Source organism: Lampris incognitus, chromosome 1 (genome assembly GCF_029633865.1).
Source record: "Lampris incognitus isolate fLamInc1 chromosome 1, fLamInc1.hap2, whole genome shotgun sequence".
Classification (NCBI taxonomy): domain Eukaryota; kingdom Metazoa; phylum Chordata; class Actinopteri; order Lampriformes; family Lampridae; genus Lampris; species Lampris incognitus.
This window is the reverse complement of record NC_079211.1, coordinates 5,002,172-5,011,873: the sequence shown is the minus strand read 5'-3', so window position 1 is coordinate 5,011,873 and position 9,702 is coordinate 5,002,172. Positions and strand designations below refer to the sequence as shown.

Below are 9,702 nucleotides of genomic sequence, written 5' to 3'. Positions count from 1 at the left end.
ACGGGACCTGATGCCCTCTTCTGCCTCTGCCGGCTTCGCCACCTGCCGCTACCCCGCCCTCCTTCTCGGCTGCTTCACCGGGGGGTGGCGAGTGCCGACTTGGGTGTACGGCTGCGTCGGTTGACGGGAGACGCCTCCGTTGTGACGATAAGGGTGGCATTCTGACCCGCCTCCTCCTTCTTCCCACCCTCATTTTTGGTGACTAAGTTCTCGTTGTTTTCCCGTGCTCAGCTTTCTGGCAACTCCGTGGCAACTTTACTGTTACTGTTCTTGTTGAGAGCCGAGGAACTCAACTAGGAGTTGGTGCTGGTGTTGCTGGCAGTCTCTGAGGATGTTGTGGTCTTTGTGAAGATCCTTCTTCCTGGTACAGTCAGGGGCTTGTTCACCGCTCCCAGAACCGGAGTGGGCTTGGGCTTGCCAGTGAGACGCATTTGTCTTGTCTCAGCAGTGAGATAGTCTTTGTCCTTTTTGAGGTCCTTGTCCTAAACGAAGAAGAACTTAGTAGGGACGACGGGGTCTTTGGGAGAGTCCAGGTGGCATGCAGTGCTCTTGTTGGCGATGACGAAGAGAGTCACGTCACATACAATGTACAATTTCTCGTTGGCCTTTGTGTCATCAGGGCATCCTTTGTGTGTTTGATATTCTCCACCATCATGGAAGGCATGGCTGTTGTTCTCATTCTTGGTCATGAGCACCTACAGTATAAACCACAGATACTCTGATGTCTTTAAGCAGTTCGTATTCATGTGGCTTTGTGAAATCTGGGTCGTGGACTAGCAGATGGCTCATTTAAGGAGCCACATAGGAAGAAGGGATACTGGCTTTTCTGGAGCTAGCGGGTTTTGTTTGATGTACTCTCAGCAAACAGTGATGTCCCCCCCGCCTCTTTTTTTTCTCCCCGATTGTATCCGGACAATGACCCCACTCTTCTGAGCCGTCCCAGTCGCTGCTCCACCCCCTCTGCTGATCTGGGGAGGGCTGCAGACGACCACATGCCTCCTCCCATGCATACATGTGAAGTCGCCAGCTGCTTCTTTCACCTGACAGTGAGGAGTTTCGCCAGGGGGACGTAGCACGTGGGAGGATCACACTATTCCCCCCCAGTCCCCCCGCCCCCCCCGAACAGGCACTCCAACCGACCAGAGGAGGCGCTAGTACAGCGACCAGGACACATACTTGACATCCGGCTTCCCACCCGCAGACACGGCCAATTGTGTCTGTGGGGACGCCTGACCAAGCCGGAGTTAACACAGGGATACGAACCGACGATCCCCATGTTGGTAGGCAGGCTGCTACGCTACCCGGACGCCCGACAGTGATGTTTTTAAGGAGGCGCTGTCAGGCGTGAGCGAGACGCTCCTTGACAGGATCGTTTTATTTTTTTTCTTAAACAAAATGTTTACTGCTTTTTCTTTAACAAGACAAGTACAAGCAGAAACAGCAACAGAGCAAACACAAGTCAAACAAACAGCAAACAAGCAGGGACATAATTCGGGAAAAACACAGCGCCCTAAGCCAATCAAATACCTCTCACCACCAGCCCACGTTTTCACGAGGCCTAGTACACTACCCAGAGCTCCCCTCAGTAGCCAATATTTAACCCACATCACTCTGCTCAACAAAATCCAAAAATGCAACCCAAACCTTTTCAAAAGCATCTTGTTTACCCTTAACCATGTATGTTATTTTTTCCATTGTTAGGCAAGACGATATTTCCCTAAGCCATTGGGCAATACTAGGCCTGGTCGCACTTTTCTAGGCAAGAGCTGTCAAGCATTTTGCTTGCAACAAGCACGTATCTATAAGTGTGTACTTTTTTCTTTAGATGGGGATTGATTGGGTACAACCCCAGGATAAACACTTTCGGATCAAGAGGCAAATTTATTGATATTATTTGGGATATCTGCCCAGTGACTGCTGGGATAGGCTCCAGCATCCCGCGACCCCGGTTGGGATTAGCGGTTTGGATAATGGATGGATGGACCTGTGATACCTCCTTCCAAAAATCTTTAATTTTTTCACAGTCCCACAGACAGTGAAATAGTCCCTTTAGTATGACTGCACTTGTAGCATAAGGCTGGATTTGTACTATTAAATGTATTTAACTTAGCAGGGGGTACATATGTTCAAATCAACCAATTGTATTACAGTAGTTTGAGCTGAGTAGTCACAGTCTGAGCGTTAGTACAGATGCTACTCCATTCGTCTCAGGATATGTCCTTCTGAATATCTTCCTTCCAAGAATGAAGTTTGTACACAGAGGATTTGGTTGAGCCATACTCTAGCATATTGTATAGAGCTGAGATTCTACCCTTACCATTACAATGGGTTGAGATCATATTTTCTAAAGTGGACAAAGGGGGTTCTGTTAGGTTTTGTTCATGGGCAACCGTCAGGAAGCTCCTTAGCTGTAAATGTTTAAAAAATGTTTTCTGGGAACAACATGTTTTGCTATAAGTTCTTCAAATGACATAAAAATACCTTCTTATAAAATCTCCAACTTTCCTTAGACCCTTGCTGGCCCGTAATTGGAGACCTGGATCAGCTCTTCGAGGAGTGAAACTTTGATTTCCCCAAATAGGACTAAAACATGACAAAAAATGTGTTTCACAAAGGAATTCCCATACCTTACACAAAGCGTTGATTGTGTTTAAAAAGAAAAGGTCAAAGTTGAACTTTGCTATTGCGTCTTCTTCGGTGCTGCTCCACTTCCACACCTCTGCCTGGCTTCTGAAGAAAATGCTCCACCTCGGCCGGTGTTTCAAAAATGTAAGAACAATTGCAGTGGGAGACCCTCAGGCGTGCTGGGAAGATGGTTCCATACCAGATAGCCTTAGCCTGTAGCTGCTGCTTGACACTGTTGAGGCATTTCTGCTGCTTGTAGATTTCCATGGGGAGATCTGGGAAGAAAATAATTTGCCGATTCTTGTAAAGTACTCTCCCTTTCGCCCTGGCTGCAGTCACCACACACAACCTATCTTTATAGTTTAAGAACTTCATTATCAGAGCCCTCGGGGGTGCGTTAGGATCGGATCTTCGGCCAGAAAGCCGATGAGCTCCCTCGATGATTAAGGTAGAGTGGAGTGGCTCCATCTCTAGAGTGTCAGGAAGCCACCGCTCTAAGAACGAGCAAGCGTCGCTTCCCTCGGCACCTTCGGGGGGATGTACTAGTTTCAAGTTCGATCTCCTGCTGCGGCCCTCCAAATCGACTAGTTCAGAGGTAAGCGATTTAAACTTTTCCTCAAGAGCGCGGTGATCGTTGCCTGCAGGGCAAAAATGTTATCTTCGGTTTCAGAGATGTGTACCTCAGCCTCAGAGATTCACCCAGCACATTCTTTAACTTCCTTTTTATATTGTTCACTGCAGACCGTACCCTCTCGAATTTGATAGCGAGTTCTGCATTCATATCTTCGATGGCCTTGAGGATATCTTCAGAACTAACAGCACTGCTCGGGTTTATTGCCTCTGTACTGCTTCCACCATTAGTACATGAAGCTAGCATGGTGCCTTCGTCCTCAGACTCTAAACTTTCACTTGGCTTTTTGGTGTGACTTTTCTCTGGCGGCACTGTAGGTGGTTACAGCTTAAGGGTGAACTTATTTCAGGATTTATTTCAAACTGGTAGCAGAACTAAAAAAGATGTGACTAATCAGCTCTGCGCCACACCGGAAGTCCCTTGACAGGATCCTTTGCACAAACGTTGTATCCAGATTAACTGACTCAGCCTTCTTTGACAAAGATGATGGTGTGTGAACAAAGTGACAAAGATTTGAGGGGTAAATGTTAATATGGCTCGGTGTGAAATCTCTCTTGCTCCTGACGAACAGCTTTCTGTTAGTTTTGTTACTGTCTTGTAGGCCTCTCAGTCAGATTTTAGACTGCAGAGGATTGCATGCATTGGCTTGTAGCTCTACTTGAGCATCCTTATACACTGGTTATGTCTGGCATTCTTGCAGTTCTGTGTTCATGACAGCCTACAGAGAATGATTTATGTTCAGCTGCTAAACGCTGAACAGAGTGCTGTCATGGTTCAGATGAGCAGCATGGTGGCCCAGTGGTTAGCACTGTTGCCTCACAGCTGGAAGGTCTTAGGTAAAAACCCCAGGCCATCCCAGGTCCTTTCTGTGTAGAGTTTGCATGTTCTCCCCGTGTCTGCGTGGGTTTCCTCCAGGTGCTCCGGTTTCCTCCCACAATCATAGACATGTATGTTAGAGTAAATACTCCTGTCTGTGCCCCTGTCTAAGGCAATCGGAAGGAACTGGAGTTGGTCCCCGGACACTGCAGCTGCCCATTGCTCCTTGCTATACAGCTAGGATGGGTTAATGCAGAGAAAAAAATCACCCCAAGGAGATTAATAAAGTATTATCTTAATCTTAAAATGAAAAGCAATGCTGGTTTATGGGTTGCACATAGTTTCATGTGTGTAAGAAAGCATTATGTCGTGTTTTTTTTATTTTAAAAGACACAATGGTACCATGTATTTGTACAATATTCAGTATTTATATAAACTTTTGACCAAACTAAAAAGTCTATTTGTCATTGTATTTAAGAGCAAAGAATCTCTTCATGCAGTGTGCCTGTGTTATTGTCTATCTATCCATATTCAAGTAGGCGTGCATGCAGGGGTGTAGCACAAAATTCTGGGCCTATACATAAGCAGTCTCTGTGGGTCCCTTTCCTCTTTTGTCTCTCGCGCATCATTTTTTTGAGTTCTAGCATACTGTATATTATTTACAATCACAGTGCAGTACTCTATTTTAACCTGACTTAACCTAACTTAACTGTCTTGCAGTGATTGAAAAAAATGTATAGCATCACTTCAAACTTTGATGCATCTTAGGGTGCTGATGCTGACACCCATGATGTTTGTTCCACAATAAATGCGCACTGACGGGACTTCTTGTTTGCAGAGTCATTGAAGACAAAACTTAAACGCAAACGTGGACAAAGACACTGCGTGGACGGTACTGGGTGAGGCCTCCGCCGACATGAATTCGCGCCGTCATCTTCCCACACCGGAAGCGGAGAATTTTGTGTTGTTTATGAGAATTTTTTATTGAATGTTGTAGATCAGACTTGGAAAATGGAGCGCCAGAATATTTTTTTTCACTGCCCTCTCAGGCAGAGGTGGACACCCCGGCTTCAGAAAGTAAAAGTCCTACCATGTATTTATTCTAGCCACAAGGGGATTTCACTCTACCTGGCTGAAGAGTTGTGCTAATTAAATTCACTTGGTGTAGTGCATGGGTGGAACAAATACGTGGCAGGACTTGTACTTTCTGAAGCCGGGTTGTCCACCTTGGCTCTCAGGGCTTCTGTACTGAGAGTGTCTCCAACCATGGTAAAGGTGACTGGTAGTACTGTGGAGCCTGACTCCGTCATGTGCATGGAGGAAATAAACGTATTAAGGGAGAAAAACCACAGATTTCAGCTCTAATGTAGATTTCAACTGCTCAGTCCCAAGCCTGTCCTGGGTGTCGTGTCAGCAAATATCAGCCAAGATGGATGTGAATGGAGATGTAGAACTTAAGAGTGTGATGGATGAAGAGGTTGCAGAGTTGTTAGAAGGTTGAATGACATGCAGTTGAAGCCAGTTAGCCTGTCGCCTCAGGCGTCTGCGCCACCTAATTAACCCGTGAAGTAATGGAGGCTTTCAGCCCTTCAGAAAGATGGACTCTTTCTGATTGTTTTTAACTTCGCCATATGGCCTGAAAACAAGATCCCTTATGATATTAATGCTCCCAAGTCACATCTGTTAGCTCTTTACGTCTTCCAAATCATTACGCCCTGTACTGTCGGCCCAGATGTGCTCCTCCAGAGGGTTAGCCTTGTGAAGGTTTTCCTTCTCACCAAACCAGATCGGGTCAGATGTGGGGCGACGTGTCTGGAGATCAATGACCCAGTCATCCAGTCCTCTCCCACCAACCCCAACTCCTCTCACACTAGTGAAGGCTTTTATAAAGCAGCCGGAGCCGGGTTGGGTCGCGCCTGCTGTCTGTGTAGGTACCTGCAGCTGTGTCACTGTGCTTCATTAACTGAAATTTTATATATAATACCCCCCCCCTTCTCCCCAATTGTTCCCGGCCAATTATCCCACTCTTCCAAGCCGTCCCGCTAGCTGCTCCACCCCCTCTGCCGATCCAGAGAGGGCTGCAGACTACCACATGCCTCCTCTGACACGTGGAATCGCCAGCCGCTTCTTTTCACCTGACAGTGAGGAGTTTCGCCAGGGGGCGCAGCGCGTGGGAGGATCACGCTATCCCCCCCCCAGTCCCCTCCCCCCTCCCCGAACAGGCACCCCGACCAACCAGAGGAGGCTCTAATGCGGCGACCAGGACACATACCCACATCCGGCTTCCCACCCGCAGACACGGCCAATAGGCCCTTTTCACATGACGTCAGAGAACTTCCATTCTGACTCCTTGCAGGGTATGCTAACTCCAGGGTTTTCAGAGTGGGGGCCGCCAGGAGGCGCTAGGGGGTCCGGGAGAGGAAAATGAAAATTGCAGTTTAAAAAAAAAACTAAGTGAGGGAGCGGATAGTTGACACGGCTCAGGACGGGTCCGTTCAGCTTTTGGAACAGGTGCGAGCCAGCCAGTACTTTGCACTTCAGCTGGACGAGAGTACGGACGTGTCCAATGTTTACAATAAAAAAAGAAAGAAATATTGAATTGTAATTTGGGGAAATTAAATTAATAATAAGAAAGAAAAAAATACTAAAAGAAAGAACCGTTGAATATTGCAAAGCACAAATGACAACGAATGTTTGGTTAATAGAAAACAGAATATTGAATCTAACACAACTGAGAAATAATGTGAAATGTAAATTAAATTAATATTGCATTCATAAAAATAAGGAAATATTAAGAAGCTGTATGTTTGATTTTTTTTATATTTGCCAGTGTAATTTAAAAGAATTTAAGCCATGTCGCAATAGGGGGGCCCCAGCCAGAGGCTACTGCTATTAAGGGGGTCCTTGGCATGGAAAAGTTTGGGAACCCCTGTAGCAGCTAACTTCCAGACGGACTATGGAGTTTACACAGTCGCTCACAAACCTGCCTGAAGTACGGCTAGCTGATGCACCACGGACTGCCGAAACATGTGCACTAACCCAACGGTCCAAACTCCACAAAGGCTACAAAGTCTCCATCGAAAGGTACCTGTTTGATTATGCTAAATAACTTCTGTTAAAGGCAACAACTTTAAATCATAGCCAGAAAAAAGCGAGACCTTAGAGAGAGAGAGAGAGAGAGATCTTGAGAGAGAGATTTTGAGAGAGAGATCTTGAGGGAGAGATCTTGAGAGAGAGATTTTGAGAGAGAAATCTTGAGGGAGAGATCTTGAGAGAGATCTTGAGGGAGAGATCTTGAGAGAGAAATCTTGAGGGAGAGATCTAGAGAGAGATCTTGAGAGAGAGAGAGATCTTGAGAGAGAGTCTTGAGAGAGAGATCTTGAGAGAGAAATCTTGAGGGAGAGATCTAGAGAGAGATCTTGAGAGAGAGAGATCTTGAGAGAGAGTCTTGAGGGAGAGATTTTGAGAGAGAGATCTTGAGGGAGAGATCTTGAGAGAGATCTTGAGAGAGAAATCTTGAGGGAGAGATCTTGAGGGAGAGATCTTGAGAGAGAAATCTTGAGGGAGAGATCTTGAGAGAGATCTCGAGAGAGATCTTGAGAGAGAGAGATCTTGAGGGAGAGATCTTGAGAGAGAGTCTTGAGGGAGAGATCTTGAGAGAGAGATCTTGAGGGAAAGATCTTGAGAGAGAGATCTTGAGGGAGAGATCTTGAGAGAGAGATCTTGAGGGAGAGATCTTGAGGGAAAGATCTTGAGAGAGAGATCTTGAGGGAGAGATCTTGAGGGAAAGATCTTGAGAGAGAGATCTTGAGGGAGAGATCTTGAGAGAGAGATCTTGAGAGAGAGATCTTGAGGGAGAGATCTTGAGAGAGAGATCTCGAGAGAGAGATCTTGAATTCAACTAAATAACTTATGGAAAGATGGCGCCATCTCAACCAATCTGACACTGGAGAAACTACAAACAGTCGTATGGCCAGTCAGGATATAGGGAAGTGAAGGATGGACTTTGCCTAAAATAGATGAAAAGAAAATCAATGCTGCTGAAATGTGGTCTTGCCGGCGTGTGCTGAGAATAGGTCGGATAGAAAAATGAACAAATGAAAGTGTGCTGCAGCAACTTGGAACAAATATGATCCTTCTGTCGACCATTCAGAGATGAAGACTAAAATATTTCAGCCATGCTATGTGTCATAAGACCTGCAGAATTATGAAAACTAGATCGACAGATACATAGACAGACAGACAGACAGACAGACAGACAAATAGATAGACGGACAGTCATTCTGACAGAGACACAGATAGATAGATAGCAAAAATTGCTTTAAAGACAGACAGACAGAATCATTAGACTAGCTAATCATATGACTGATTAGCTAGTCTTAACGTTACCTTTGGGAAGGACTTCAGCTTGAGCATTCCTGCATTTTCACAAGTCGTCTCTACACCCACGAGTCGTCTACGGCGCAAACGGAAGTGAAGATAACCTGCTTCGCGGAAAGGCGGAAGTTGATTGACGTCATTGTGAAAAGGGCCAATTGTGTCCGTAGAGTCGCCCGACCAAGCCGGAGGTAACGCGGGGATTCGAACCACCGATCCCCATGTCGGTAGCCAACGGGATAGACCACTACGCTACCCGGACGCCCTGAAAGGATGTTTCTTGTCTGCCTGCCCCTGTCGGAAATTGTGAACATGGTGTTTTGTCGGCAAATGGTAGTTGTTTAGTGATTGATTTATAGTTTCGCGTTGTGTGTGTATACGGGGTGAACCCCCCCCCCCGGTCCTGGAAGTCGACTGGACCGGACAGATGGTCCAGATGTTGTTATGATTCCGATCTGACCATCAGAGGTTCCCTTTAATGACAGGTGCAAACGCAACGGCGGTAAAATTGCACCCAGGTGCAACCTGCATAACACATCAGGTGGCCTTGGTGTGATCCAGATTGGCCCACATGTAGCGGTAGCGCTAGAATATGATGTTGCTAGGCAACTCTTCAAAAACAGCCCTGCTGACTCACTGATGACGAAAGTCCATTGACTGTCCAATCAAATCAAAGTATTAGATTATGTCATTTATTACCAGAAGCTGATTGGTTTTCTTAAACTGTTTAATTATGTTGACAACCAGGAGGAGAGTTTCTCACGAGGCTTTAGTCACATTTTCACTACAACACCACTTTGTACCTGTAATGATCTGTGCCCTCTGGCTATGTTAACTTATAACATTAATAAAGCAAGGACGACTTCTCTCGTGCTGGGTGTTTATTCACCGACCGGATTCCCACTGACGTTGTTACGTACATCACGTGACTTTGTTGTGGCGCTACGGAAAGCCGTAAGGGACATTAGCAAATCAAATATTACTAGCAAATATTACATCTCCCTTTTTCTGAAAAGTGCTGCTTTCTCTGCAGAGATACAGACCACGTTGAGCACGTTTATAAGCGAATACAATCTTAATAAGAAAGAATATGAAAGTGGAACTCTTATATAACTGGACTGCAACAAAGTAGTGTAAAACATTTCCTTCACTGTCTAAATGTGACACCGTAATAACATTTCATCTTTTTTTTCATTTCATTACTGGTAACTGCAAACAGCAGGTAGGTACACAAGGTAAGTGAACGCTGTAAA

General features: G+C 45.8%; 1 pseudogene; it reads right to left on the bottom strand.

Annotated features, from left to right (window-relative positions):
- Nucleotides 1-227: 227 nt before the first annotated feature.
- Nucleotides 228-5,382, bottom strand: LOC130109311 (sister chromatid cohesion protein PDS5 homolog A-like; annotated as a pseudogene).
- Nucleotides 5,383-9,702: the final 4,320 nt, after the last annotated feature.